Raw genomic sequence first — 23,775 nt, forward strand, 5'->3', positions numbered from 1 at the left:
TGCAGAAGCAAAGCATCCTGGGAAAGATGTGATCCTGGCTGATTGTGCACAATTACCCAAGGCAGCCAGAATCCTGTCAACAGTTCCTGAACAGGGGCCTTATTTGCATACTGCAGAAGTGAAGGATTCTGGCTGGTTGTGCACAATTTCTCATTTTGCCTCTTTTCCGGGTGGTCTCCCTAGGCTAAGAGAGCACTGCAGCGGTGGTGGCAGGAACCCCTTGCCCATTATGCTCTGGTTTCTCTTCAGAACGTATAAATCTTTCGCCTTTTACTAAAGATTTCCGTGGAGAGGAGCAACACTGAGTTTTGTAGCAATTTTTGCATGCTCCAGTTTTGCTGGGGCTTCCTTATTCTGGTGAAAAAAGAGAGCGTGCTGTTTCTGAATGTGTTAACTGATCCTGAATGGGGGTCCTCATTTGCATGTTGCAGAAGCAAAGCATCCTGGGAAAGATGTGATCCTGGCTGATTGTGCACAATTACCCAAGGCAGCCAGAATCCTGTCAACAGTTCCTGAACAGGGGCCTTATTTGCATACTGCAGAAGTGAAGGATTCTGGCTGGTTGTGCACAATTTCTCATTTTGCCTCTTTTCCGGGTGGTCTCCCTAGGCTAAGAGAGCACTGCAGCGGTGGTGGCAGGAGCTGAGGAACCCCTTGCCCATTATGCTCTGGTTTCTCTTCAGAATGTATAAATCTTTCGCCTTTTACTAAAGATTTCCGTGGAGAGGAGCAACACTGAGTTTTGTAGCAATTTTTGAATGCTCCAGTTTTGCTGGGGCTTCCTTATTCTGGTGAAAAAAGAGAGTGCTGTTTCCGAATGTGTTAACTGATCCTGAATGGGGGTCCTCATTTGCATGTTGCAGAAGCAAAGCTTCCTGGGAAAGATGTGATCCTGGCTGATTGTGCACAATTACCCAAGGCAGCCAGAATCCTGTCAACAGTTCCTGAACAGGGGCCTTATTTGCATACTGCAGAAGTGAAGGATTCTGGCTGGTTGTGCACAATTTCTCATTTTGCCTCTTTTCCGGGTGGTCTCCCTAGGCTAAGAGAGCACTGCAGCGGTGGTGGCAGGAGCTGAGGAACCCCTTGCCCATTATGCTCTGGTTTCTCTTCAGAACGTATAAATCTTTCGCCTTTTACTAAAGATTTCCGTGGAGAGGAGCAACACTGAGTTTTGTAGCAATTTTTGCATGCTCCAGTTTTGCTGGGGCTTCCTTATTCTGGTGAAAAAAGAGAGCGTGCTGTTTCCGAATGTGTTAACTGATCCTGAATGGGGGTCCTCATTTGCATGTTGCAGAAGCAAAGCATCCTGGGAAAGAAGTGATCCTGGCTGATTGTGCACAATTACCCAAGGCAGCCAGAATCCTGTCAACAGTTCCTGAACAGGGGCCTTATTTACATACTGCAGAAGTGAAGGATTCTGGCTGGTTGTGCACAATTTCTCATTTTGCCTCTTTTCCAGGTGGTCTCCCCAGGCTAAGAGAGCACTGCAGCGGTGGTGGCAGGAGCTGAGGAACCCCTTGCCCATTATGCTCTGGTTTCTCTTCAGAACGTATAAATCTTTCGCCTTTTACTAAAGATTTCCGTGGAGAGGAGCAACACTGAGTTTTGTAGCAATTTTTGCATGCTCCAGTTTTGCTGGGGCTTCCTTATTCTGGTGAAAAAAGAGAGAGTGCTGTTTCCGAATGTGTTAACTGATCCTGAATGGGGGTCCTCATTTGCATGTTGCAGAAGCAAAGCATCCTGGGAAAGATGTGATCCTGGCTGATTGTGCACAATTACCCAAGGCAGCCAGAATCCTGTCAACAGTTCCTGAACAGGGGCCTTATTTGCATACTGCAGAAGTGAAGGATTCTGGCTGGTTGTGCACAATTTCTCATTTTGCCTCTTTTCCGGGTGGTCTCCCTAGGCTAAGAGAGCACTGCAGCGGTGGTGGCAGGAACCCCTTGCCCATTATGCTCTGGTTTCTCTTCAGAACGTATAAATCTTTCGCCTTTTACTAAAGATTTCCGTGGAGAGGAGCAACACTGAGTTTTGTAGCAATTTTTGCATGCTCCAGTTTTGCTGGGGCTTCCTTATTCTGGTGAAAAAAGAGAGCGTGCTGTTTCTGAATGTGTTAACTGATCCTGAATGGGGGTCCTCATTTGCATGTTGCAGAAGCAAAGCATCCTGGGAAAGATGTGATCCTGGCTGATTGTGCACAATTACCCAAGGCAGCCAGAATCCTGTCAACAGTTCCTGAACAGGGGCCTTATTTGCATACTGCAGAAGTGAAGGATTCTGGCTGGTTGTGCACAATTTCTCATTTTGCCTCTTTTCCGGGTGGTCTCCCTAGGCTAAGAGAGCACTGCAGCGGTGGTGGCAGGAGCTGAGGAACCCCTTGCCCATTATGCTCTGGTTTGTCTTCAGAACGTATAAATCTTTCGCCTTTTACTAAAGATTTCCGTGGAGAGGAGCAACACTGAGTTTTGTAGCAATTTTTGCATGCTCCAGTTTTGCTGGGGCTTCCTTATTCTGGTGAAAAAAGAGAGAGTGCTGTTTCCGAATGTGTTAACTGATCCTGAATGGGGGTCCTCATTTGCATGTTGCAGAAGCAAAGCATCCTGGGAAAGATGTGATCCTGGCTGATTGTGCACAATTACCCAAGGCAGCCAGAATCCTGTCAACAGTTCCTGAACAGGGGCCTTATTTGCATACTGCAGAAGTGAAGGATTCTGGCTGGTTGTGCACAATTTCTCATTTTGCCTCTTTTCCGGGTGGTCTCCCTAGGCTAAGAGAGCACTGCAGCGGTGGTGGCAGGAGCTGAGGAACCCCTTGCCCATTATGCTCTGGTTTCTCTTCAGAACGTATAAATCTTTCGCCTTTTACTAAAGATTTCCGTGGAGAGGAGCAACACTGAGTTTTGTAGCAATTTTTGAATGCTCCAGTTTTGCTGGGGCTTCCTTATTCTGGTGAAAAAAGAGAGTGCTGTTTCCGAATGTGTTAACTGATCCTGAATGGGGGTCCTCATTTGCATGTTGCAGAAGCAAAGCTTCCTGGGAAAGATGTGATCCTGGCTGATTGTGCACAATTACCCAAGGCAGCCAGAATCCTGTCAACAGTTCCTGAACAGGGGCCTTATTTGCATACTGCAGAAGTGAAGGATTCTGGCTGGTTGTGCACAAGTTCTCATTTTGCCTCTTTTCCGGGTGGTCTCCCTAGGCTAAGAGAGCACTGCAGCGGTGGTGGCAGGAGCTGAGGAACCCCTTGCCCATTATGCTCTGGTTTCTCTTCAGAACGTATAAATCTTTCGCCTTTTACTAAAGATTTCCGTGGAGAGGAGCAACACTGAGTTTTGTAGCAATTTTTGCATGCTCCAGTTTTGCTGGGGCTTCCTTATTCTGGTGAAAAAAGAGAGCGTGCTGTTTCCGAATGTGTTAACTGATCCTGAATGGGGGTCCTCATTTGCATGTTGCAGAAGCAAAGCATCCTGGGAAAGATGTGATCCTGGCTGATTGTGCACAATTACCCAAGGCAGCCAGAATCCTGTCAACAGTTCCTGAACAGGGGCCTTATTTGCATACTGCAGAAGTGAAGGATTCTGGCTGGTTGTGCACAATTTCTCATTTTGCCTCTTTTCCGGGTGGTCTCCCTAGGCTAAGAGAGCACTGCAGCGGTGGTGGCAGGAGCTGAGGAACCCCTTGCCCATTATGCTCTGGTTTCTCTTCAGAACGTATAAATCTTTCGCCTTTTACTAAAGATTTCCGTGGAGAGGAGCAACACTGAGTTTTGTAGCAATTTTTGCATGCTCCAGTTTTGCTGGGGCTTCCTTATTCTGGTGAAAAAAGAGAGAGTGCTGTTTCCGAATGTGTTAACTGATCCTGAATGGGGGTCCTCATTTGCATGTTGCAGAAGCAAAGCATCCTGGGAAAGATGTGATCCTGGCTGATTGTGCACAATTACCCAAGGCAGCCAGAATCCTGTCAACAGTTCCTGAACAGGGGCCTTATTTGCATACTGCAGAAGTGAAGGATTCTGGCTGGTTGTGCACAATTTCTCATTTTGCCTCTTTTCCGGGTGGTCTCCCTAGGCTAAGAGAGCACTGCAGCGGTGGTGGCAGGAGCTGAGGAACCCCTTGCCCATTATGCTCTGGTTTCTCTTCAGAACGTATAAATCTTTCGCCTTTTACTAAAGATTTCCGTGGAGAGGAGCAACACTGAGTTTTGTAGCAATTTTTGCATGCTCCAGTTTTGCTGGGGCTTCCTTATTCTGGTGAAAAAAGAGAGAGTGCTGTTTCCGAATGTGTTAACTGATCCTGAATGGGGGTCCTCATTTGCATGTTGCAGAAGCAAAGCATCCTGGGAAAGATGTGATCCTGGCTGATTGTGCACAATTACCCAAGGCAGCCAGAATCCTGTCAACAGTTCCTGAACAGGGGCCTTATTTGCATACTGCAGAAGTGAAGGATTCTGGCTGGTTGTGCACAATTTCTCATTTTGCCTCTTTTCCGGATGGTCTCCCTAGGCTAAGAGAGCACTGCAGCGGTGGTGGCAGGAGCTGAGGAACCCCTTGCCCATTATGCTCTGGTTTCTCTTCAGAACGTATAAATCTTTCGCCTTTTACTAAAGATTTCCGTGGAGAGGAGCAACACTGAGTTTTGTAGCAATTTTTGCATGCTCCAGTTTTGCTGGGGCTTCCTTATTCTGGTGAAAAAAGAGAGAGTGCTGTTTCCGAATGTGTTAACTGATCCTGAATGGGGGTCCTCATTTGCATGTTGCAGAAGCAAAGCATCCTGGGAAAGATGTGATCCTGGCTGATTGTGCACAATTACCCAAGGCAGCCAGAATCCTGTCAACAGTTCCTGAACAGGGGCCTTATTTGCATACTGCAGAAGTGAAGGATTCTGGCTGGTTGTGCACAATTTCTCATTTTGCCTCTTTTCCGGGTGGTCTCCCTAGGCTAAGAGAGCACTGCAGCGGTGGTGGAGCTGAGGAACCCCTTGCCCATTATGCTCTGGTTTCTCTTCAGAACGTATAAATCTTTCGCCTTTTACTAAAGATTTCCGTGGAGAGGAGCAACACTGAGTTTTGTAGCAATTTTTGCATGCTCCAGTTTTGCTGGGGCTTCCTTATTCTGGTGAAAAAAGAGAGCGTGCTGTTTCCGAATGTGTTAACTGATCCTGAATGGGGGTCCTCATTTGCATGTTGCAGAAGCAAAGCATCCTGGGAAAGATGTGATCCTGGCTGATTGTGCACAATTACCCAAGGCAGCCAGAATCCTGTCAACAGTTCCTGAACAGGGGCCTTATTTACATACTGCAGAAGTGAAGGATTCTGGCTGGTTGTGCACAATTTCTCATTTTGCCTCTTTTCCAGGTGGTCTCCCCAGGCTAAGAGAGCACTGCAGCGGTGGTGGCAGGAGCTGAGGAACCCCTTGCCCATTATGCTCTGGTTTCTCTTCAGAACGTATAAATCTTTCGCCTTTTACTAAAGATTTCCGTGGAGAGGAGCAACACTGAGTTTTGTAGCAATTTTTGCATGCTCCAGTTTTGCTGGGGCTTCCTTATTCTGGTGAAAAAAGAGAGAGTGCTGTTTCCGAATGTGTTAACTGATCCTGAATGGGGGTCCTCATTTGCATGTTGCAGAAGCAAAGCATCCTGGGAAAGATGTGATCCTGGCTGATTGTGCACAATTACCCAAGGCAGCCAGAATCCTGTCAACAGTTCCTGAACAGGGGCCTTATTTGCATACTGCAGAAGTGAAGGATTCTGGCTGGTTGTGCACAATTTCTCATTTTGCCTCTTTTCCGGGTGGTCTCCCTAGGCTAAGAGAGCACTGCAGCGGTGGTGGCAGGAACCCCTTGCCCATTATGCTCTGGTTTCTCTTCAGAACGTATAAATCTTTCGCCTTTTACTAAAGATTTCCGTGGAGAGGAGCAACACTGAGTTTTGTAGCAATTTTTGCATGCTCCAGTTTTGCTGGGGCTTCCTTATTCTGGTGAAAAAAGAGAGCGTGCTGTTTCTGAATGTGTTAACTGATCCTGAATGGGGGTCCTCATTTGCATGTTGCAGAAGCAAAGCATCCTGGGAAAGATGTGATCCTGGCTGATTGTGCACAATTACCCAAGGCAGCCAGAATCCTGTCAACAGTTCCTGAACAGGGGCCTTATTTGCATACTGCAGAAGTGAAGGATTCTGGCTGGTTGTGCACAATTTCTCATTTTGCCTCTTTTCCGGGTGGTCTCCCTAGGCTAAGAGAGCACTGCAGCGGTGGTGGCAGGAGCTGAGGAACCCCTTGCCCATTATGCTCTGGTTTGTCTTCAGAACGTATAAATCTTTCGCCTTTTACTAAAGATTTCCGTGGAGAGGAGCAACACTGAGTTTTGTAGCAATTTTTGCATGCTCCAGTTTTGCTGGGGCTTCCTTATTCTGGTGAAAAAAGAGAGAGTGCTGTTTCCGAATGTGTTAACTGATCCTGAATGGGGGTCCTCATTTGCATGTTGCAGAAGCAAAGCATCCTGGGAAAGATGTGATCCTGGCTGATTGTGCACAATTACCCAAGGCAGCCAGAATCCTGTCAACAGTTCCTGAACAGGGGCCTTATTTGCATACTGCAGAAGTGAAGGATTCTGGCTGGTTGTGCACAATTTCTCATTTTGCCTCTTTTCCGGGTGGTCTCCCTAGGCTAAGAGAGCACTGCAGCGGTGGTGGCAGGAGCTGAGGAACCCCTTGCCCATTATGCTCTGGTTTCTCTTCAGAACGTATAAATCTTTCGCCTTTTACTAAAGATTTCCGTGGAGAGGAGCAACACTGAGTTTTGTAGCAATTTTTGAATGCTCCAGTTTTGCTGGGGCTTCCTTATTCTGGTGAAAAAAGAGAGTGCTGTTTCCGAATGTGTTAACTGATCCTGAATGGGGGTCCTCATTTGCATGTTGCAGAAGCAAAGCTTCCTGGGAAAGATGTGATCCTGGCTGATTGTGCACAATTACCCAAGGCAGCCAGAATCCTGTCAACAGTTCCTGAACAGGGGCCTTATTTGCATACTGCAGAAGTGAAGGATTCTGGCTGGTTGTGCACAAGTTCTCATTTTGCCTCTTTTCCGGGTGGTCTCCCTAGGCTAAGAGAGCACTGCAGCGGTGGTGGCAGGAGCTGAGGAACCCCTTGCCCATTATGCTCTGGTTTCTCTTCAGAACGTATAAATCTTTCGCCTTTTACTAAAGATTTCCGTGTAGAGGAGCAACACTGAGTTTTGTAGCAATTTTTGCATGCTCCAGTTTTGCTGGGGCTTCCTTATTCTGGTGAAAAAAGAGAGCGTGCTGTTTCCGAATGTGTTAACTGATCCTGAATGGGGGTCCTCATTTGCATGTTGCAGAAGCAAAGCATCCTGGGAAAGATGTGATCCTGGCTGATTGTGCACAATTACCCAAGGCAGCCAGAATCCTGTCAACAGTTCCTGAACAGGGGCCTTATTTGCATACTGCAGAAGTGAAGGATTCTGGCTGGTTGTGCACAATTTCTCATTTTGCCTCTTTTCCGGGTGGTCTCCCTAGGCTAAGAGAGCACTGCAGCGGTGGTGGCAGGAGCTGAGGAACCCCTTGCCCATTATGCTCTGGTTTCTCTTCAGAACGTATAAATCTTTCGCCTTTTACTAAAGATTTCCGTGGAGAGGAGCAACACTGAGTTTTGTAGCAATTTTTGCATGCTCCAGTTTTGCTGGGGCTTCCTTATTCTGGTGAAAAAAGAGAGAGTGCTGTTTCCGAATGTGTTAACTGATCCTGAATGGGGGTCCTCATTTGCATGTTGCAGAAGCAAAGCATCCTGGGAAAGATGTGATCCTGGCTGATTGTGCACAATTACCCAAGGCAGCCAGAATCCTGTCAACAGTTCCTGAACAGGGGCCTTATTTGCATACTGCAGAAGTGAAGGATTCTGGCTGGTTGTGCACAATTTCTCATTTTGCCTCTTTTCCGGGTGGTCTCCCTAGGCTAAGAGAGCACTGCAGCGGTGGTGGCAGGAGCTGAGGAACCCCTTGCCCATTATGCTCTGGTTTCTCTTCAGAACGTATAAATCTTTCGCCTTTTACTAAAGATTTCCGTGGAGAGGAGCAACACTGAGTTTTGTAGCAATTTTTGCATGCTCCAGTTTTGCTGGGGCTTCCTTATTCTGGTGAAAAAAGAGAGAGTGCTGTTTCCGAATGTGTTAACTGATCCTGAATGGGGGTCCTCATTTGCATGTTGCAGAAGCAAAGCATCCTGGGAAAGATGTGATCCTGGCTGATTGTGCACAATTACCCAAGGCAGCCAGAATCCTGTCAACAGTTCCTGAACAGGGGCCTTATTTGCATACTGCAGAAGTGAAGGATTCTGGCTGGTTGTGCACAATTTCTCATTTTGCCTCTTTTCCGGGTGGTCTCCCTAGGCTAAGAGAGCACTGCAGCGGTGGTGGCAGGAGCTGAGGAACCCCTTGCCCATTATGCTCTGGTTTCTCTTCAGAACGTATAAATCTTTCGCCTTTTATTAAAGATTTCCGTGGAGAGGAGCAACACTGAGTTTTGTAGCAATTTTTGCATGCTCCAGTTTTGCTGGGGCTTCCTTATTCTGGTGAAAAAAGAGAGTGCTGTTTCCGAATGTGTTAACTGATCCTGAATGGGGGTCCTCATTTGCATGTTGCAGAAGCAAAGCTTCCTGGGAAAGATGTGATCCTGGCTGATTGTGCACAATTACCCAAGGCAGCCAGAATCCTGTCAACAGTTCCTGAACAGGGGCCTTATTTGCATACTGCAGAAGTGAAGGATTCTGGCTGGTTGTGCACAAGTTCTCATTTTGCCTCTTTTCCGGGTGGTCTCCCTAGGCTAAGAGAGCACTGCAGCGGTGGTGGCAGGAGCTGAGGAACCCCTTGCCCATTATGCTCTGGTTTCTCTTCAGAATGTATAAATCTTTCGCCTTTTACTAAAGATTTCCGTGGAGAGGAGCAACACTGAGTTTTGTAGCAATTTTTGCATGCTCCAGTTTTGCTGGGGCTTCCTTATTCTGGTGAAAAAAGAGAGCGTGCTGTTTCCGAATGTGTTAACTGATCCTGAATGGGGGTCCTCATTTGCATGTTGCAGAAGCAAAGCATCCTGGGAAAGATGTGATCCTGGCTGATTGTGCACAATTACCCAAGGCAGCCAGAATCCTGTCAACAGTTCCTGAACAGGGGCCTTATTTGCATACTGCAGAAGTGAAGGATTCTGGCTGGTTGTGCACAATTTCTCATTTTGCCTCTTTTCCGGGTGGTCTCCCTAGGCTAAGAGAGCACTGCAGCGGTGGTGGCAGGAGCTGAGGAACCCCTTGCCCATTATGCTCTGGTTTCTCTTCAGAACGTATAAATCTTTCGCCTTTTACTAAAGATTTCCGTGGAGAGGAGCAACACTGAGTTTTGTAGCAATTTTTGCATGCTCCAGTTTTGCTGGGGCTTCCTTATTCTGGTGAAAAAAGAGAGAGTGCTGTTTCCGAATGTGTTAACTGATCCTGAATGGGGGTCCTCATTTGCATGTTGCAGAAGCAAAGCATCCTGGGAAAGATGTGATCCTGGCTGATTGTGCACAATTACCCAAGGCAGCCAGAATCCTGTCAACAGTTCCTGAACAGGGGCCTTATTTGCATACTGCAGAAGTGAAGGATTCTGGCTGGTTGTGCACAATTTCTCATTTTGCCTCTTTTCCGGATGGTCTCCCTAGGCTAAGAGAGCACTGCAGCGGTGGTGGCAGGAGCTGAGGAACCCCTTGCCCATTATGCTCTGGTTTCTCTTCAGAACGTATAAATCTTTCGCCTTTTACTAAAGATTTCCGTGGAGAGGAGCAACACTGAGTTTTGTAGCAATTTTTGCATGCTCCAGTTTTGCTGGGGCTTCCTTATTCTGGTGAAAAAAGAGAGAGTGCTGTTTCCGAATGTGTTAACTGATCCTGAATGGGGGTCCTCATTTGCATGTTGCAGAAGCAAAGCATCCTGGGAAAGATGTGATCCTGGCTGATTGTGCACAATTACCCAAGGCAGCCAGAATCCTGTCAACAGTTCCTGAACAGGGGCCTTATTTGCATACTGCAGAAGTGAAGGATTCTGGCTGGTTGTGCACAATTTCTCATTTTGCCTCTTTTCCGGATGGTCTCCCTAGGCTAAGAGAGCACTGCAGCGGTGGTGGCAGGAGCTGAGGAACCCCTTGCCCATTATGCTCTGGTTTCTCTTCAGAACGTATAAATCTTTCGCCTTTTACTAAAGATTTCCGTGGAGAGGAGCAACACTGAGTTTTGTAGCAATTTTTGCATGCTCCAGTTTTGCTGGGGCTTCCTTATTCTGGTGAAAAAAGAGAGAGTGCTGTTTCCGAATGTGTTAACTGATCCTGAATGGGGGTCCTCATTTGCATGTTGCAGAAGCAAAGCATCCTGGGAAAGATGTGATCCTGGCTGATTGTGCACAATTACCCAAGGCAGCCAGAATCCTGTCAACAGTTCCTGAACAGGGGCCTTATTTGCATACTGCAGAAGTGAAGGATTCTGGCTGGTTGTGCACAATTTCTCATTTTGCCTCTTTTCCGGGTGGTCTCCCTAGGCTAAGAGAGCACTGCAGCGGTGGTGGCAGGAACCCCTTGCCCATTATGCTCTGGTTTCTCTTCAGAACGTATAAATCTTTCGCCTTTTACTAAAGATTTCCGTGGAGAGGAGCAACACTGAGTTTTGTAGCAATTTTTGCATGCTCCAGTTTTGCTGGGGCTTCCTTATTCTGGTGAAAAAAGAGAGAGTGCTGTTTCCGAATGTGTTAACTGATCCTGAATGGGGGTCCTCATTTGCATGTTGCAGAAGCAAAGCATCCTGGGAAAGATGTGATCCTGGCTGATTGTGCACAATTACCCAAGGCAGCCAGAATCCTGTCAACAGTTCCTGAACAGGGGCCTTATTTGCATACTGCAGAAGTGAAGGATTCTGGCTGGTTGTGCACAATTTCTCATTTTGCCTCTTTTCCGGGTGGTCTCCCTAGGCTAAGAGAGCACTGCAGCGGTGGTGGCAGGAACCCCTTGCCCATTATGCTCTGGTTTCTCTTCAGAACGTATAAATCTTTCGCCTTTTACTAAAGATTTCCGTGGAGAGGAGCAACACTGAGTTTTGTAGCAATTTTTGCATGCTCCAGTTTTGCTGGGGCTTCCTTATTCTGGTGAAAAAAGAGAGCGTGCTGTTTCTGAATGTGTTAACTGATCCTGAATGGGGGTCCTCATTTGCATGTTGCAGAAGCAAAGCATCCTGGGAAAGATGTGATCCTGGCTGATTGTGCACAATTACCCAAGGCAGCCAGAATCCTGTCAACAGTTCCTGAACAGGGGCCTTATTTGCATACTGCAGAAGTGAAGGATTCTGGCTGGTTGTGCACAATTTCTCATTTTGCCTCTTTTCCGGGTGGTCTCCCTAGGCTAAGAGAGCACTGCAGCGGTGGTGGCAGGAGCTGAGGAACCCCTTGCCCATTATGCTCTGGTTTGTCTTCAGAACGTATAAATCTTTCGCCTTTTACTAAAGATTTCCGTGGAGAGGAGCAACACTGAGTTTTGTAGCAATTTTTGCATGCTCCAGTTTTGCTGGGGCTTCCTTATTCTGGTGAAAAAAGAGAGAGTGCTGTTTCCGAATGTGTTAACTGATCCTGAATGGGGGTCCTCATTTGCATGTTGCAGAAGCAAAGCATCCTGGGAAAGATGTGATCCTGGCTGATTGTGCACAATTACCCAAGGCAGCCAGAATCCTGTCAACAGTTCCTGAACAGGGGCCTTATTTGCATACTGCAGAAGTGAAGGATTCTGGCTGGTTGTGCACAATTTCTCATTTTGCCTCTTTTCCGGATGGTCTCCCTAGGCTAAGAGAGCACTGCAGCGGTGGTGGCAGGAGCTGAGGAACCCCTTGCCCATTATGCTCTGGTTTCTCTTCAGAACGTATAAATCTTTCGCCTTTTACTAAAGATTTCCGTGGAGAGGAGCAACACTGAGTTTTGTAGCAATTTTTGCATGCTCCAGTTTTGCTGGGGCTTCCTTATTCTGGTGAAAAAAGAGAGAGTGCTGTTTCCGAATGTGTTAACTGATCCTGAATGGGGGTCCTCATTTGCATGTTGCAGAAGCAAAGCATCCTGGGAAAGATGTGATCCTGGCTGATTGTGCACAATTACCCAAGGCAGCCAGAATCCTGTCAACAGTTCCTGAACAGGGGCCTTATTTGCATACTGCAGAAGTGAAGGATTCTGGCTGGTTGTGCACAATTTCTCATTTTGCCTCTTTTCCGGGTGGTCTCCCTAGGCTAAGAGAGCACTGCAGCGGTGGTGGAGCTGAGGAACCCCTTGCCCATTATGCTCTGGTTTCTCTTCAGAACGTATAAATCTTTCGCCTTTTACTAAAGATTTCCGTGGAGAGGAGCAACACTGAGTTTTGTAGCAATTTTTGCATGCTCCAGTTTTGCTGGGGCTTCCTTATTCTGGTGAAAAAAGAGAGCGTGCTGTTTCCGAATGTGTTAACTGATCCTGAATGGGGGTCCTCATTTGCATGTTGCAGAAGCAAAGCATCCTGGGAAAGATGTGATCCTGGCTGATTGTGCACAATTACCCAAGGCAGCCAGAATCCTGTCAACAGTTCCTGAACAGGGGCCTTATTTACATACTGCAGAAGTGAAGGATTCTGGCTGGTTGTGCACAATTTCTCATTTTGCCTCTTTTCCAGGTGGTCTCCCCAGGCTAAGAGAGCACTGCAGCGGTGGTGGCAGGAGCTGAGGAACCCCTTGCCCATTATGCTCTGGTTTCTCTTCAGAACGTATAAATCTTTCGCCTTTTACTAAAGATTTCCGTGGAGAGGAGCAACACTGAGTTTTGTAGCAATTTTTGCATGCTCCAGTTTTGCTGGGGCTTCCTTATTCTGGTGAAAAAAGAGAGAGTGCTGTTTCCGAATGTGTTAACTGATCCTGAATGGGGGTCCTCATTTGCATGTTGCAGAAGCAAAGCATCCTGGGAAAGATGTGATCCTGGCTGATTGTGCACAATTACCCAAGGCAGCCAGAATCCTGTCAACAGTTCCTGAACAGGGGCCTTATTTGCATACTGCAGAAGTGAAGGATTCTGGCTGGTTGTGCACAATTTCTCATTTTGCCTCTTTTCCGGGTGGTCTCCCTAGGCTAAGAGAGCACTGCAGCGGTGGTGGCAGGAACCCCTTGCCCATTATGCTCTGGTTTCTCTTCAGAACGTATAAATCTTTCGCCTTTTACTAAAGATTTCCGTGGAGAGGAGCAACACTGAGTTTTGTAGCAATTTTTGCATGCTCCAGTTTTGCTGGGGCTTCCTTATTCTGGTGAAAAAAGAGAGCGTGCTGTTTCTGAATGTGTTAACTGATCCTGAATGGGGGTCCTCATTTGCATGTTGCAGAAGCAAAGCATCCTGGGAAAGATGTGATCCTGGCTGATTGTGCACAATTACCCAAGGCAGCCAGAATCCTGTCAACAGTTCCTGAACAGGGGCCTTATTTGCATACTGCAGAAGTGAAGGATTCTGGCTGGTTGTGCACAATTTCTCATTTTGCCTCTTTTCCGGGTGGTCTCCCTAGGCTAAGAGAGCACTGCAGCGGTGGTGGCAGGAGCTGAGGAACCCCTTGCCCATTATGCTCTGGTTTGTCTTCAGAACGTATAAATCTTTCGCCTTTTACTAAAGATTTCCGTGGAGAGGAGCAACACTGAGTTTTGTAGCAATTTTTGCATGCTCCAGTTTTGCTGGGGCTTCCTTATTCTGGTGAAAAAAGAGAGAGTGCTGTTTCCGAATGTGTTAACTGATCCTGAATGGGGGTCCTCATTTGCATGTTGCAGAAGCAAAGCATCCTGGGAAAGATGTGATCCTGGCTGATTGTGCACAATTACCCAAGGCAGCCAGAATCCTGTCAACAGTTCCTGAACAGGGGCCTTATTTGCATACTGCAGAAGTGAAGGATTCTGGCTGGTTGTGCACAATTTCTCATTTTGCCTCTTTTCCGGGTGGTCTCCCTAGGCTAAGAGAGCACTGCAGCGGTGGTGGCAGGAGCTGAGGAACCCCTTGCCCATTATGCTCTGGTTTCTCTTCAGAACGTATAAATCTTTCGCCTTTTACTAAAGATTTCCGTGGAGAGGAGCAACACTGAGTTTTGTAGCAATTTTTGAATGCTCCAGTTTTGCTGGGGCTTCCTTATTCTGGTGAAAAAAGAGAGTGCTGTTTCCGAATGTGTTAACTGATCCTGAATGGGGGTCCTCATTTGCATGTTGCAGAAGCAAAGCTTCCTGGGAAAGATGTGATCCTGGCTGATTGTGCACAATTACCCAAGGCAGCCAGAATCCTGTCAACAGTTCCTGAACAGGGGCCTTATTTGCATACTGCAGAAGTGAAGGATTCTGGCTGGTTGTGCACAAGTTCTCATTTTGCCTCTTTTCCGGGTGGTCTCCCTAGGCTAAGAGAGCACTGCAGCGGTGGTGGCAGGAGCTGAGGAACCCCTTGCCCATTATGCTCTGGTTTCTCTTCAGAACGTATAAATCTTTCGCCTTTTACTAAAGATTTCCGTGGAGAGGAGCAACACTGAGTTTTGTAGCAATTTTTGCATGCTCCAGTTTTGCTGGGGCTTCCTTATTCTGGTGAAAAAAGAGAGCGTGCTGTTTCCGAATGTGTTAACTGATCCTGAATGGGGGTCCTCATTTGCATGTTGCAGAAGCAAAGCATCCTGGGAAAGATGTGATCCTGGCTGATTGTGCACAATTACCCAAGGCAGCCAGAATCCTGTCAACAGTTCCTGAACAGGGGCCTTATTTGCATACTGCAGAAGTGAAGGATTCTGGCTGGTTGTGCACAATTTCTCATTTTGCCTCTTTTCCGGGTGGTCTCCCTAGGCTAAGAGAGCACTGCAGCGGTGGTGGCAGGAGCTGAGGAACCCCTTGCCCATTATGCTCTGGTTTCTCTTCAGAACGTATAAATCTTTCGCCTTTTACTAAAGATTTCCGTGGAGAGGAGCAACACTGAGTTTTGTAGCAATTTTTGCATGCTCCAGTTTTGCTGGGGCTTCCTTATTCTGGTGAAAAAAGAGAGAGTGCTGTTTCCGAATGTGTTAACTGATCCTGAATGGGGGTCCTCATTTGCATGTTGCAGAAGCAAAGCATCCTGGGAAAGATGTGATCCTGGCTGATTGTGCACAATTACCCAAGGCAGCCAGAATCCTGTCAACAGTTCCTGAACAGGGGCCTTATTTGCATACTGCAGAAGTGAAGGATTCTGGCTGGTTGTGCACAATTTCTCATTTTGCCTCTTTTCCGGGTGGTCTCCCTAGGCTAAGAGAGCACTGCAGCGGTGGTGGCAGGAGCTGAGGAACCCCTTGCCCATTATGCTCTGGTTTCTCTTCAGAACGTATAAATCTTTCGCCTTTTACTAAAGATTTCCGTGGAGAGGAGCAACACTGAGTTTTGTAGCAATTTTTGCATGCTCCAGTTTTGCTGGGGCTTCCTTATTCTGGTGAAAAAAGAGAGAGTGCTGTTTCCGAATGTGTTAACTGATCCTGAATGGGGGTCCTCATTTGCATGTTGCAGAAGCAAAGCATCCTGGGAAAGATGTGATCCTGGCTGATTGTGCACAATTACCCAAGGCAGCCAGAATCCTGTCAACAGTTCCTGAACAGGGGCCTTATTTGCATACTGCAGAAGTGAAGGATTCTGGCTGGTTGTGCACAATTTCTCATTTTGCCTCTTTTCCGGGTGGTCTCCCTAGGCTAAGAGAGCACTGCAGCGGTGGTGGCAGGAGCTGAGGAACCCCTTGCCCATTATGCTCTGGTTTCTCTTCAGAACGTATAAATCTTTCGCCTTTTATTAAAGATTTCCGTGGAGAGGAGCAACACTGAGTTTTGTAGCAATTTTTGAATGCTCCAGTTTTGCTGGGGCTTCCTTATTCTGGTGAAAAAAGAGAGTGCTGTTTCCGAATGTGTTAACTGATCCTGAATGGGGGTCCTCATTTGCATGTTGCAGAAGCAAAGCTTCCTGGGAAAGATGTGATCCTGGCTGATTGTGCACAATTACCCAAGGCAGCCAGAATCCTGTCAACAGTTCCTGAACAGGGGCCTTATTTGCATACTGCAGAAGTGAAGGATTCTGGCTGGTTGTGCACAAGTTCTCATTTTGCCTCTTTTCCGGGTGGTCTCCCTAGGCTAAGAGAGCACTGCAGCGGTGGTGGCAGGAGCTGAGGAACCCCTTGCCCATTATGCTCTGGTTTCTCTTCAGAATGTATAAATCTTTCGCCTTTTACTAAAGATTTCCGTGGAGAGGAGCAACACTGAGTTTTGTAGCAATTTTTGCATGCTCCAGTTTTGCTGGGGCTTCCTTATTCTGGTGAAAAAAGAGAGCGTGCTGTTTCCGAATGTGTTAACTGATCCTGAATGGGGGTCCTCATTTGCATGTTGCAGAAGCAAAGCATCCTGGGAAAGATGTGATCCTGGCTGATTGTGCACAATTACCCAAGGCAGCCAGAATCCTGTCAACAGTTCCTGAACAGGGGCCTTATTTGCATACTGCAGAAGTGAAGGATTCTGGCTGGTTGTGCACAATTTCTCATTTTGCCTCTTTTCCGGGTGGTCTCCCTAGGCTAAGAGAGCACTGCAGCGGTGGTGGCAGGAGCTGAGGAACCCCTTGCCCATTATGCTCTGGTTTCTCTTCAGAACGTATAAATCTTTCGCCTTTTACTAAAGATTTCCGTGGAGAGGAGCAACACTGAGTTTTGTAGCAATTTTTGCATGCTCCAGTTTTGCTGGGGCTTCCTTATTCTGGTGAAAAAAGAGAGAGTGCTGTTTCCGAATGTGTTAACTGATCCTGAATGGGGGTCCTCATTTGCATGTTGCAGAAGCAAAGCATCCTGGGAAAGATGTGATCCTGGCTGATTGTGCACAATTACCCAAGGCAGCCAGAATCCTGTCAACAGTTCCTGAACAGGGGCCTTATTTGCATACTGCAGAAGTGAAGGATTCTGGCTGGTTGTGCACAATTTCTCATTTTGCCTCTTTTCCGGATGGTCTCCCTAGGCTAAGAGAGCACTGCAGCGGTGGTGGCAGGAGCTGAGGAACCCCTTGCCCATTATGCTCTGGTTTCTCTTCAGAACGTATAAATCTTTCGCCTTTTACTAAAGATTTCCGTGGAGAGGAGCAACACTGAGTTTTGTAGCAATTTTTGCATGCTCCAGTTTTGCTGGGGCTTCCTTATTCTGGTGAAAAAAGAGAGAGTGCTGTTTCCGAATGTGTTAACTGATCCTGAATGGGGGTCCTCATTTGCATGTTGCAGAAGCAAAGCATCCTGGGAAAGATGTGATCCTGGCTGATTGTGCACAATTACCCAAGGCAGCCAGAATCCTGTCAACAGTTCCTGAACAGGGGCCTTATTTGCATACTGCAGAAGTGAAGGATTCTGGCTGGTTGTGCACAATTTCTCATTTTGCCTCTTTTCCGGGTGGTCTCCCTAGGCTAAGAGAGCACTGCAGCGGTGGTGGCAGGAACCCCTTGCCCATTATGCTCTGGTTTCTCTTCAGAACGTATAAATCTTTCGCCTTTTACTAAAGATTTCCGTGGAGAGGAGCAACACTGAGTTTTGTAGCAATTTTTGCATGCTCCAGTTTTGCTGGGGCTTCCTTATTCTGGTGAAAAAAGAGAGAGTGCTGTTTCCGAATGTGTTAACTGATCCTGAATGGGGGTCCTCATTTGCATGTTGCAGAAGCAAAGCATCCTGGGAAAGATGTGATCCTGGCTGATTGTGCACAATTACCCAAGGCAGCCAGAATCCTGTCAACAGTTCCTGAACAGGGGCCTTATTTGCATACTGCAGAAGTGAAGGATTCTGGCTGGTTGTGCACAATTTCTCATTTTGCCTCTTTTCCGGGTGGTCTCCCTAGGCTAAGAGAGCACTGCAGCGGTGGTGGCAGGAACCCCTTGCCCATTATGCTCTGGTTTCTCTTCAGAACGTATAAATCTTTCGCCTTTTACTAAAGATTTCCGTGGAGAGGAGCAACACTGAGTTTTGTAGCAATTTTTGCATGCTCCAGTTTTGCTGGGGCTTCCTTATTCTGGTGAAAAAAGAGAGCGTGCTGTTTCTGAATGTGTTAACTGATCCTGAATGGGGGTCCTCATTTGCATGTTGCAGAAGCAAAGCATCCTGGGAAAGATGTGATCCTGGCTGATTGTGCACAATTACCCAAGGCAGCCAGAATCCTGTCAACAGTTCCTGAACAGGGGCCTTATTTGCATACTGCAGAAGTGAAGGATTCTGGCTGGTTGTGCACAATTTCTCATTTTGCCTCTTTTCCGGGTGGTCTCCCTAGGCTAAGAGAGCACTGCAGCGGTGGTGGCAGGAGCTGAGGAACCCCTTGCCCATTATGCTCTGGTTTGTCTTCAGAACGTATAAATCTTTCGCCTTTTACTAAAGATTTCCGTGGAGAGGAGCAACACTGAGTTTTGTAGCAATTTTTGCATGCTCCAGTTTTGCTGGGGCTTCCTTATTCTGGTGAAAAAAGAGAGAGTGCTGTTTCCGAATGTGTTAACTGATCCTGAATGGGGGTCCTCATTTGCATGTTGCAGAAGCAAAGCATCCTGGGAAAGATGTGATCCTGGCTGATTGTGCACAATTACCCAAGGCAGCCAGAATCCTGTCAACAGTTCCTGAACAGGGGCCTTATTTGCATACTGCAGAAGTGAAGGATTCTGGCTGGTTGTGCACAATTTCTCATTTTGCCTCTTTTCCGGGTGGTCTCCCCAGGCTAAGAGAGCACTGCAGCGGTGGTGGCAGGAGCTGAGGAACCCCTTGCCCATTATGCTCTGGTTTCTCTTCAGAACGTATAAATCTTTCGCCTTTTACTAAAGATTTCCGTGGAGAGGAGCAACACTGAGTTTTGTAGCAATTTTTGCATGCTCCAGTTTTGCTGGGGCTTCCTTATTCTGGTGAAAAAAGAGAGAGTGCTGTTTCCGAATGTGTTAACTGATCCTGAATGGGGGTCCTCATTTGCATGTTGCAGAAGCAAAGCATCCTGGGAAAGATGTGATCCTGGCTGATTGTGCACAATTACCCAAGGCAGCCAGAATCCTGTCAACAGTTCCTGAACAGGGGCCTTATTTGCATACTGCAGAAGTGAAGGATTCTGGCTGGTTGTGCACAATTTCTCATTTTGCCTCTTTTCCGGGTGGTCTCCCTAGGCTAAGAGAGCACTGCAGCGGTGGTGGCAGGAACCCCTTGCCCATTATGCTCTGGTTTCTCTTCAGAACGTATAAATCTTTCGCCTTTTACTAAAGATTTCCGTGGAGAGGAGCAACACTGAGTTTTGTAGCAATTTTTGCATGCTCCAGTTTTGCTGGGGCTTCCTTATTCTGGTGAAAAAAGAGAGCGTGCTGTTTCTGAATGTGTTAACTGATCCTGAATGGGGGTCCTCATTTGCATGTTGCAGAAGCAAAGCATCCTGGGAAAGATGTGATCCTGGCTGATTGTGCACAATTACCCAAGGCAGCCAGAATCCTGTCAACAGTTCCTGAACAGGGGCCTTATTTGCATACTGCAGAAGTGAAGGATTCTGGCTGGTTGTGCACAATTTCTCATTTTGCCTCTTTTCCGGGTGGTCTCCCTAGGCTAAGAGAGCACTGCAGCGGTGGTGGCAGGAGCTGAGGAACCCCTTGCCCATTATGCTCTGGTTTCTCTTCAGAATGTATAAATCTTTCGCCTTTTACTAAAGATTTCCGTGGAGAGGAGCAACACTGAGTTTTGTAGCAATTTTTGCATGCTCCAGTTTTGCTGGGGCTTCCTTATTCTGGTGAAAAAAGAGAGCGTGCTGTTTCCGAATGTGTTAACTGATCCTGAATGGGGGTCCTCATTTGCATGTTGCAGAAGCAAAGCATCCTGGGAAAGATGTGATCCTGGCTGATTGTGCACAATTACCCAAGGCAGCCAGAATCCTGTCAACAGTTCCTGAACAGGGGCCTTATTTGCATACTGCAGAAGTGAAGGATTCTGGCTGGTTGTGCACAATTTCTCATTTTGCCTCTTTTCCGGGTGGTCTCCCTAGGCTAAGAGAGCACTGCAGCGGTGGTGGCAGGAGCTGAGGAACCCCTTGCCCATTATGCTCTGGTTTCTCTTCAGAACGTATAAATCTTTCGCCTTTTACTAAAGATTTCCGTGGAGAGGAGCAACACTGAGTTTTGTAGCAATTTTTGCATGCTCCAGTTTTGCTGGGGCTTCCTTATTCTGGTGAAAAAAGAGAGAGTGCTGTTTCCGAATGTGTTAACTGATCCTGAATGGGGGTCCTCATTTGCATGTTGCAGAAGCAAAGCATCCTGGGAAAGATGTGATCCTGGCTGATTGTGCACAATTACCCAAGGCAGCCAGAATCCTGTCAACAGTTCCTGAACAGGGGCCTTATTTGCATACTGCAGAAGTGAAGGATTCTGGCTGGTTGTGCACAATTTCTCATTTTGCCTCTTTTCCGGATGGTCTCCCTAGGCTAAGAGAGCACTGCAGCGGTGGTGGCAGGAGCTGAGGAACCCCTTGCCCATTATGCTCTGGTTTCTCTTCAGAACGTATAAATCTTTCGCCTTTTACTAAAGATTTCCGTGGAGAGGAGCAACACTGAGTTTTGTAGCAATTTTTGCATGCTCCAGTTTTGCTGGGGCTTCCTTATTCTGGTGAAAAAAGAGAGAGTGCTGTTTCCGAATGTGTTAACTGATCCTGAATGGGGGTCCTCATTTGCATGTTGCAGAAGCAAAGCATCCTGGGAAAGATGTGATCCTGGCTGATTGTGCACAATTACCCAAGGCAGCCAGAATCCTGTCAACAGTTCCTGAACAGGGGCCTTATTTGCATACTGCAGAAGTGAAGGATTCTGGCTGGTTGTGCACAATTTCTCATTTTGCCTCTTTTCCGGGTGGTCTCCCTAGGCTAAGAGAGCACTGCAGCGGTGGTGGCAGGAACCCCTTGCCCATTATGCTCTGGTTTCTCTTCAGAACGTATAAATCTTTCGCCTTTTACTAAAGATTTCCGTGGAGAGGAGCAACACTGAGTTTTGTAGCAATTTTTGCATGCTCCAGTTTTGCTGGGGCTTCCTTATTCTGGTGAAAAAAGAGAGAGTGCTGTTTCCGAATGTGTTAACTGATCCTGAATGGGGGTCCTCATTTGCATGTTGCAGAAGCAAAGCATCCTGGGAAAGATGTGATCCTGGCTGATTGTGCACAATTACCCAAGGCAGCCAGAATCCTGTCAACAGTTCCTGAACAGGGGCCTTATTTGCATACTGCAGAAGTGAAGGATTCTGGCTGGTTGTGCACAATTTCTCATTTTGCCTCTTTTCCGGGTGGTCTCCCTAGGCTAAGAGAGCACTGCAGCGGTGGTGGCAGGAACCCCTTGCCCATTATGCTCTGGTTTCTCTTCAGAACGTATAAATCTTTCGCCTTTTACTAAAGATTTCCGTGGAGAGGAGCAACACTGAGTTTTGTAGCAATTTTTGCATGCTCCAGTTTTGCTGGGGCTTCCTTATTCTGGTGAAAAAAGAGAGCGTGCTGTTTCTGAATGTGTTAACTGATCCTGAATGGGGGTCCTCATTTGCATGTTGCAGAAGCAAAGCATCCTGGGAAAGATGTGATCCTGGCTGATTGTGCACAATTACCCAAGGCAGCCAGAATCCTGTCAACAGTTCCTGAACAGGGGCCTTATTTGCATACTGCAGAAGTGAAGGATTCTGGCTGGTTGTGCACAATTTCTCATTTTGCCTCTTTTCCGGGTGGTCTCCCTAGGCTAAGAGAGCACTGCAGCGGTGGTGGCAGGAGCTGAGGAACCCCTTGCCCATTATGCTCTGGTTTGTCTTCAGAACGTATAAATCTTTCGCCTTTTACTAAAGATTTCCGTGGAGAGGAGCAACACTGAGTTTTGTAGCAATTTTTGCATGCTCCAGTTTTGCTGGGGCTTCCTTATTCTGGTGAAAAAAGAGAGAGTGCTGTTTCCGAATGTGTTAACTGATCCTGAATGGGGGTCCTCATTTGCATGTTGCAGAAGCAAAGCATCCTGGGAAAGATGTGATCCTGGCTGATTGTGCACAATTACCCAAGGCAGCCAGAATCCTGTCAACAGTTCCTGAACAGGGGCCTTATTTGCATACTGCAGAAGTGAAGGATTCTGGCTGGTTGTGCACAATTTCTCATTTTGCCTCTTTTCCGGGTGGTCTCCCCAGGCTAAGAGAGCACTGCAGCGGTGGTGGCAGGAGCTGAGGAACCCCTTGCCCATTATGCTCTGGTTTCTCTTCAGAACGTATAAATCTTTCGCCTTTTACTAAAGATTTCCGTGGAGAGGAGCAACACTGAGTTTTGTAGCAATTTTTGCATGCTCCAGTTTTGCTGGGGCTTCCTTATTCTGGTGAAAAAAGAGAGAGTGCTGTTTCCGAATGTGTTAACTGATCCTGAATGGGGGTCCTCATTTGCATGTTGCAGAAGCAAAGCATCCTGGGAAAGATGTGATCCTGGCTGATTGTGCACAATTACCCAAGGCAGCCAGAATCCTGTCAACAGTTCCTGAACAGGGGCCTTATTTGCATACTGCAGAAGTGAAGGATTCTGGCTGGTTGTGCACAATTTCTCATTTTGCCTCTTTTCCGGGTGGTCTCCCTAGGCTAAGAGAGCACTGCAGCGGTGGTGGCAGGAACCCCTTGCCCATTATGCTCTGGTTTCTCTTCAGAACGTATAAATCTTTCGCCTTTTACTAAAGATTTCCGTGGAGAGGAGCAACACTGAGTTTTGTAGCAATTTTTGCATGCTCCAGTTTTGCTGGGGCTTCCTTATTCTGGTGAAAAAAGAGAGCGTGCTGTTTCTGAATGTGTTAACTGATCCTGAATGGGGGTCCTCATTTGCATGTTGCAGAAGCAAAGCATCCTGGGAAAGATGTGATCCTGGCTGATTGTGCACAATTACCCAAGGCAGCCAGAATCCTGTCAACAGTTCCTGAACAGGGGCCTTATTTGCATACTGCAGAAGTGAAGGATTCTGGCTGGTTGTGCACAATTTCTCATTTTGCCTCTTTTCCGGGTGGTCTCCCTAGGCTAAGAGAGCACTGCAGCGGTGGTGGCAGGAGCTGAGGAACCCCTTGCCCATTATGCTCTGGTTTGTCTTCAGAACGTATAAATCTTTCGCCTTTTACTAAAGATTTCCGTGGAGAGGAGCAACACTGAGTTTTGTAGCAATTTTTGCATGCTCCAGTTTTGCTGGGGCTTCCTTATTCTGGTGAAAAAAGAGAGAGTGCTGTTTCCGAATGTGTTAACTGATCCTGAATGGGGGTCCTCATTTGCATGTTGCAGAAGCAAAGCATCCTGGGAAAGATGTGATCCTGGCTGATTGTGCACAATTACCCAAGGCAGCCAGAATCCTGTCAACAGTTCCTGAACAGGGGCCTTATTTGCATACTGCAGAAGTGAAGGATTCTGGCTGGTTGTGCACAATTTCTCATTTTGCCTCTTTTCCGGGTGGTCTCCCTAGGCTAAGAGAGCACTGCAGCGGTGGTGGCAGGAGCTGAGGAACCCCTTGCCCATTATGCTCTGGTTTCTCTTCAGAACGTATAAATCTTTCGCCTTTTACTAAAGATTTCCGTGGAGAGGAGCAACACTGAGTTTTGTAGCAATTTTTGCATGCTCCTGTTTTGCTGGGGCTTCCTTATTCTGGTGAAAAAAGAGAGAGTGCTGTTTCCGAATGTGTTAACTGATCCTGAATGGGGGTCCTCATTTGCATGTTGCAGAAGCAAAGCATCCTGG

The 23,775-nt window shown here is 47.1% G+C and overlaps 55 non-coding genes across 55 annotated transcripts; all 55 read left to right on the forward strand.

Moving 5' to 3' along the window:
• The first annotated feature begins 229 nt into the window (after positions 1-229).
• On the forward strand, positions 230-346 carry LOC136623036 (U5 spliceosomal RNA). Its single transcript, XR_010792208.1, has one exon. It is a non-coding gene; the product is annotated as a U5 spliceosomal RNA (small nuclear RNA).
• Positions 347-663: 317 nt separating this feature from the next.
• Positions 664-780, forward strand: LOC136622301 (U5 spliceosomal RNA). The gene has a single exon (XR_010791522.1). It is a non-coding gene; the product is annotated as a U5 spliceosomal RNA (small nuclear RNA).
• A 315-nt stretch (positions 781-1,095) lies between these two features.
• LOC136623037 (U5 spliceosomal RNA) lies at positions 1,096-1,212 on the forward strand. Its single transcript, XR_010792209.1, has one exon. It is a non-coding gene; the product is annotated as a U5 spliceosomal RNA (small nuclear RNA).
• A 317-nt stretch (positions 1,213-1,529) lies between these two features.
• On the forward strand, positions 1,530-1,646 carry LOC136623038 (U5 spliceosomal RNA). The gene has a single exon (XR_010792210.1). It is a non-coding gene; the product is annotated as a U5 spliceosomal RNA (small nuclear RNA).
• A 309-nt stretch (positions 1,647-1,955) lies between these two features.
• LOC136623039 (U5 spliceosomal RNA) lies at positions 1,956-2,072 on the forward strand. The gene has a single exon (XR_010792211.1). It is a non-coding gene; the product is annotated as a U5 spliceosomal RNA (small nuclear RNA).
• Positions 2,073-2,389: 317 nt separating this feature from the next.
• On the forward strand, positions 2,390-2,506 carry LOC136622570 (U5 spliceosomal RNA). Its single transcript, XR_010791781.1, has one exon. It is a non-coding gene; the product is annotated as a U5 spliceosomal RNA (small nuclear RNA).
• Positions 2,507-2,823: 317 nt separating this feature from the next.
• On the forward strand, positions 2,824-2,940 carry LOC136622204 (U5 spliceosomal RNA). The gene has a single exon (XR_010791428.1). It is a non-coding gene; the product is annotated as a U5 spliceosomal RNA (small nuclear RNA).
• Positions 2,941-3,255: 315 nt separating this feature from the next.
• Positions 3,256-3,372, forward strand: LOC136623040 (U5 spliceosomal RNA). The gene has a single exon (XR_010792212.1). It is a non-coding gene; the product is annotated as a U5 spliceosomal RNA (small nuclear RNA).
• A 317-nt stretch (positions 3,373-3,689) lies between these two features.
• Positions 3,690-3,806, forward strand: LOC136623042 (U5 spliceosomal RNA). The gene has a single exon (XR_010792214.1). It is a non-coding gene; the product is annotated as a U5 spliceosomal RNA (small nuclear RNA).
• A 317-nt stretch (positions 3,807-4,123) lies between these two features.
• On the forward strand, positions 4,124-4,240 carry LOC136623043 (U5 spliceosomal RNA). The gene has a single exon (XR_010792215.1). It is a non-coding gene; the product is annotated as a U5 spliceosomal RNA (small nuclear RNA).
• A 317-nt stretch (positions 4,241-4,557) lies between these two features.
• On the forward strand, positions 4,558-4,674 carry LOC136623044 (U5 spliceosomal RNA). The gene has a single exon (XR_010792216.1). It is a non-coding gene; the product is annotated as a U5 spliceosomal RNA (small nuclear RNA).
• A 313-nt stretch (positions 4,675-4,987) lies between these two features.
• LOC136623045 (U5 spliceosomal RNA) lies at positions 4,988-5,104 on the forward strand. The gene has a single exon (XR_010792217.1). It is a non-coding gene; the product is annotated as a U5 spliceosomal RNA (small nuclear RNA).
• A 317-nt stretch (positions 5,105-5,421) lies between these two features.
• LOC136623046 (U5 spliceosomal RNA) lies at positions 5,422-5,538 on the forward strand. The gene has a single exon (XR_010792218.1). It is a non-coding gene; the product is annotated as a U5 spliceosomal RNA (small nuclear RNA).
• Positions 5,539-5,847: 309 nt separating this feature from the next.
• LOC136623047 (U5 spliceosomal RNA) lies at positions 5,848-5,964 on the forward strand. The gene has a single exon (XR_010792219.1). It is a non-coding gene; the product is annotated as a U5 spliceosomal RNA (small nuclear RNA).
• Positions 5,965-6,281: 317 nt separating this feature from the next.
• On the forward strand, positions 6,282-6,398 carry LOC136622571 (U5 spliceosomal RNA). The gene has a single exon (XR_010791782.1). It is a non-coding gene; the product is annotated as a U5 spliceosomal RNA (small nuclear RNA).
• Positions 6,399-6,715: 317 nt separating this feature from the next.
• Positions 6,716-6,832, forward strand: LOC136622215 (U5 spliceosomal RNA). Its single transcript, XR_010791439.1, has one exon. It is a non-coding gene; the product is annotated as a U5 spliceosomal RNA (small nuclear RNA).
• A 315-nt stretch (positions 6,833-7,147) lies between these two features.
• Positions 7,148-7,264, forward strand: LOC136622284 (U5 spliceosomal RNA). The gene has a single exon (XR_010791506.1). It is a non-coding gene; the product is annotated as a U5 spliceosomal RNA (small nuclear RNA).
• Positions 7,265-7,581: 317 nt separating this feature from the next.
• Positions 7,582-7,698, forward strand: LOC136623048 (U5 spliceosomal RNA). The gene has a single exon (XR_010792220.1). It is a non-coding gene; the product is annotated as a U5 spliceosomal RNA (small nuclear RNA).
• A 317-nt stretch (positions 7,699-8,015) lies between these two features.
• Positions 8,016-8,132, forward strand: LOC136623049 (U5 spliceosomal RNA). Its single transcript, XR_010792221.1, has one exon. It is a non-coding gene; the product is annotated as a U5 spliceosomal RNA (small nuclear RNA).
• A 317-nt stretch (positions 8,133-8,449) lies between these two features.
• On the forward strand, positions 8,450-8,566 carry LOC136622502 (U5 spliceosomal RNA). Its single transcript, XR_010791716.1, has one exon. It is a non-coding gene; the product is annotated as a U5 spliceosomal RNA (small nuclear RNA).
• Positions 8,567-8,881: 315 nt separating this feature from the next.
• Positions 8,882-8,998, forward strand: LOC136622328 (U5 spliceosomal RNA). Its single transcript, XR_010791548.1, has one exon. It is a non-coding gene; the product is annotated as a U5 spliceosomal RNA (small nuclear RNA).
• Positions 8,999-9,315: 317 nt separating this feature from the next.
• LOC136623050 (U5 spliceosomal RNA) lies at positions 9,316-9,432 on the forward strand. Its single transcript, XR_010792222.1, has one exon. It is a non-coding gene; the product is annotated as a U5 spliceosomal RNA (small nuclear RNA).
• A 317-nt stretch (positions 9,433-9,749) lies between these two features.
• On the forward strand, positions 9,750-9,866 carry LOC136623051 (U5 spliceosomal RNA). Its single transcript, XR_010792223.1, has one exon. It is a non-coding gene; the product is annotated as a U5 spliceosomal RNA (small nuclear RNA).
• Positions 9,867-10,183: 317 nt separating this feature from the next.
• Positions 10,184-10,300, forward strand: LOC136623054 (U5 spliceosomal RNA). Its single transcript, XR_010792225.1, has one exon. It is a non-coding gene; the product is annotated as a U5 spliceosomal RNA (small nuclear RNA).
• A 309-nt stretch (positions 10,301-10,609) lies between these two features.
• Positions 10,610-10,726, forward strand: LOC136623055 (U5 spliceosomal RNA). Its single transcript, XR_010792226.1, has one exon. It is a non-coding gene; the product is annotated as a U5 spliceosomal RNA (small nuclear RNA).
• A 309-nt stretch (positions 10,727-11,035) lies between these two features.
• Positions 11,036-11,152, forward strand: LOC136623056 (U5 spliceosomal RNA). Its single transcript, XR_010792227.1, has one exon. It is a non-coding gene; the product is annotated as a U5 spliceosomal RNA (small nuclear RNA).
• Positions 11,153-11,469: 317 nt separating this feature from the next.
• On the forward strand, positions 11,470-11,586 carry LOC136622572 (U5 spliceosomal RNA). Its single transcript, XR_010791783.1, has one exon. It is a non-coding gene; the product is annotated as a U5 spliceosomal RNA (small nuclear RNA).
• A 317-nt stretch (positions 11,587-11,903) lies between these two features.
• Positions 11,904-12,020, forward strand: LOC136623057 (U5 spliceosomal RNA). The gene has a single exon (XR_010792228.1). It is a non-coding gene; the product is annotated as a U5 spliceosomal RNA (small nuclear RNA).
• Positions 12,021-12,333: 313 nt separating this feature from the next.
• Positions 12,334-12,450, forward strand: LOC136623058 (U5 spliceosomal RNA). The gene has a single exon (XR_010792229.1). It is a non-coding gene; the product is annotated as a U5 spliceosomal RNA (small nuclear RNA).
• A 317-nt stretch (positions 12,451-12,767) lies between these two features.
• Positions 12,768-12,884, forward strand: LOC136623059 (U5 spliceosomal RNA). The gene has a single exon (XR_010792231.1). It is a non-coding gene; the product is annotated as a U5 spliceosomal RNA (small nuclear RNA).
• A 309-nt stretch (positions 12,885-13,193) lies between these two features.
• LOC136623060 (U5 spliceosomal RNA) lies at positions 13,194-13,310 on the forward strand. The gene has a single exon (XR_010792232.1). It is a non-coding gene; the product is annotated as a U5 spliceosomal RNA (small nuclear RNA).
• Positions 13,311-13,627: 317 nt separating this feature from the next.
• LOC136622574 (U5 spliceosomal RNA) lies at positions 13,628-13,744 on the forward strand. The gene has a single exon (XR_010791785.1). It is a non-coding gene; the product is annotated as a U5 spliceosomal RNA (small nuclear RNA).
• A 317-nt stretch (positions 13,745-14,061) lies between these two features.
• Positions 14,062-14,178, forward strand: LOC136622226 (U5 spliceosomal RNA). Its single transcript, XR_010791450.1, has one exon. It is a non-coding gene; the product is annotated as a U5 spliceosomal RNA (small nuclear RNA).
• Positions 14,179-14,493: 315 nt separating this feature from the next.
• Positions 14,494-14,610, forward strand: LOC136623061 (U5 spliceosomal RNA). The gene has a single exon (XR_010792233.1). It is a non-coding gene; the product is annotated as a U5 spliceosomal RNA (small nuclear RNA).
• Positions 14,611-14,927: 317 nt separating this feature from the next.
• Positions 14,928-15,044, forward strand: LOC136623062 (U5 spliceosomal RNA). The gene has a single exon (XR_010792234.1). It is a non-coding gene; the product is annotated as a U5 spliceosomal RNA (small nuclear RNA).
• Positions 15,045-15,361: 317 nt separating this feature from the next.
• LOC136623063 (U5 spliceosomal RNA) lies at positions 15,362-15,478 on the forward strand. The gene has a single exon (XR_010792235.1). It is a non-coding gene; the product is annotated as a U5 spliceosomal RNA (small nuclear RNA).
• Positions 15,479-15,795: 317 nt separating this feature from the next.
• On the forward strand, positions 15,796-15,912 carry LOC136622480 (U5 spliceosomal RNA). The gene has a single exon (XR_010791694.1). It is a non-coding gene; the product is annotated as a U5 spliceosomal RNA (small nuclear RNA).
• A 315-nt stretch (positions 15,913-16,227) lies between these two features.
• LOC136622330 (U5 spliceosomal RNA) lies at positions 16,228-16,344 on the forward strand. The gene has a single exon (XR_010791550.1). It is a non-coding gene; the product is annotated as a U5 spliceosomal RNA (small nuclear RNA).
• A 317-nt stretch (positions 16,345-16,661) lies between these two features.
• On the forward strand, positions 16,662-16,778 carry LOC136623067 (U5 spliceosomal RNA). The gene has a single exon (XR_010792237.1). It is a non-coding gene; the product is annotated as a U5 spliceosomal RNA (small nuclear RNA).
• Positions 16,779-17,095: 317 nt separating this feature from the next.
• On the forward strand, positions 17,096-17,212 carry LOC136623068 (U5 spliceosomal RNA). Its single transcript, XR_010792238.1, has one exon. It is a non-coding gene; the product is annotated as a U5 spliceosomal RNA (small nuclear RNA).
• A 309-nt stretch (positions 17,213-17,521) lies between these two features.
• LOC136623069 (U5 spliceosomal RNA) lies at positions 17,522-17,638 on the forward strand. Its single transcript, XR_010792239.1, has one exon. It is a non-coding gene; the product is annotated as a U5 spliceosomal RNA (small nuclear RNA).
• A 309-nt stretch (positions 17,639-17,947) lies between these two features.
• On the forward strand, positions 17,948-18,064 carry LOC136623070 (U5 spliceosomal RNA). The gene has a single exon (XR_010792240.1). It is a non-coding gene; the product is annotated as a U5 spliceosomal RNA (small nuclear RNA).
• Positions 18,065-18,381: 317 nt separating this feature from the next.
• LOC136622575 (U5 spliceosomal RNA) lies at positions 18,382-18,498 on the forward strand. The gene has a single exon (XR_010791786.1). It is a non-coding gene; the product is annotated as a U5 spliceosomal RNA (small nuclear RNA).
• A 317-nt stretch (positions 18,499-18,815) lies between these two features.
• LOC136623071 (U5 spliceosomal RNA) lies at positions 18,816-18,932 on the forward strand. Its single transcript, XR_010792242.1, has one exon. It is a non-coding gene; the product is annotated as a U5 spliceosomal RNA (small nuclear RNA).
• Positions 18,933-19,241: 309 nt separating this feature from the next.
• On the forward strand, positions 19,242-19,358 carry LOC136623072 (U5 spliceosomal RNA). The gene has a single exon (XR_010792243.1). It is a non-coding gene; the product is annotated as a U5 spliceosomal RNA (small nuclear RNA).
• A 317-nt stretch (positions 19,359-19,675) lies between these two features.
• LOC136622331 (U5 spliceosomal RNA) lies at positions 19,676-19,792 on the forward strand. The gene has a single exon (XR_010791551.1). It is a non-coding gene; the product is annotated as a U5 spliceosomal RNA (small nuclear RNA).
• Positions 19,793-20,109: 317 nt separating this feature from the next.
• LOC136623073 (U5 spliceosomal RNA) lies at positions 20,110-20,226 on the forward strand. Its single transcript, XR_010792244.1, has one exon. It is a non-coding gene; the product is annotated as a U5 spliceosomal RNA (small nuclear RNA).
• Positions 20,227-20,543: 317 nt separating this feature from the next.
• Positions 20,544-20,660, forward strand: LOC136623074 (U5 spliceosomal RNA). The gene has a single exon (XR_010792245.1). It is a non-coding gene; the product is annotated as a U5 spliceosomal RNA (small nuclear RNA).
• A 309-nt stretch (positions 20,661-20,969) lies between these two features.
• Positions 20,970-21,086, forward strand: LOC136623075 (U5 spliceosomal RNA). The gene has a single exon (XR_010792246.1). It is a non-coding gene; the product is annotated as a U5 spliceosomal RNA (small nuclear RNA).
• A 309-nt stretch (positions 21,087-21,395) lies between these two features.
• On the forward strand, positions 21,396-21,512 carry LOC136623077 (U5 spliceosomal RNA). Its single transcript, XR_010792247.1, has one exon. It is a non-coding gene; the product is annotated as a U5 spliceosomal RNA (small nuclear RNA).
• Positions 21,513-21,829: 317 nt separating this feature from the next.
• Positions 21,830-21,946, forward strand: LOC136622576 (U5 spliceosomal RNA). Its single transcript, XR_010791787.1, has one exon. It is a non-coding gene; the product is annotated as a U5 spliceosomal RNA (small nuclear RNA).
• A 317-nt stretch (positions 21,947-22,263) lies between these two features.
• LOC136623079 (U5 spliceosomal RNA) lies at positions 22,264-22,380 on the forward strand. Its single transcript, XR_010792249.1, has one exon. It is a non-coding gene; the product is annotated as a U5 spliceosomal RNA (small nuclear RNA).
• A 309-nt stretch (positions 22,381-22,689) lies between these two features.
• On the forward strand, positions 22,690-22,806 carry LOC136623080 (U5 spliceosomal RNA). The gene has a single exon (XR_010792250.1). It is a non-coding gene; the product is annotated as a U5 spliceosomal RNA (small nuclear RNA).
• Positions 22,807-23,123: 317 nt separating this feature from the next.
• Positions 23,124-23,240, forward strand: LOC136622578 (U5 spliceosomal RNA). Its single transcript, XR_010791788.1, has one exon. It is a non-coding gene; the product is annotated as a U5 spliceosomal RNA (small nuclear RNA).
• Positions 23,241-23,557: 317 nt separating this feature from the next.
• LOC136622292 (U5 spliceosomal RNA) lies at positions 23,558-23,674 on the forward strand. Its single transcript, XR_010791513.1, has one exon. It is a non-coding gene; the product is annotated as a U5 spliceosomal RNA (small nuclear RNA).
• Positions 23,675-23,775: the final 101 nt, after the last annotated feature.

Source organism: Eleutherodactylus coqui, chromosome 3 (genome assembly GCF_035609145.1).
Source record: "Eleutherodactylus coqui strain aEleCoq1 chromosome 3, aEleCoq1.hap1, whole genome shotgun sequence".
NCBI lineage: Eukaryota > Metazoa > Chordata > Amphibia > Anura > Eleutherodactylidae > Eleutherodactylus > Eleutherodactylus coqui.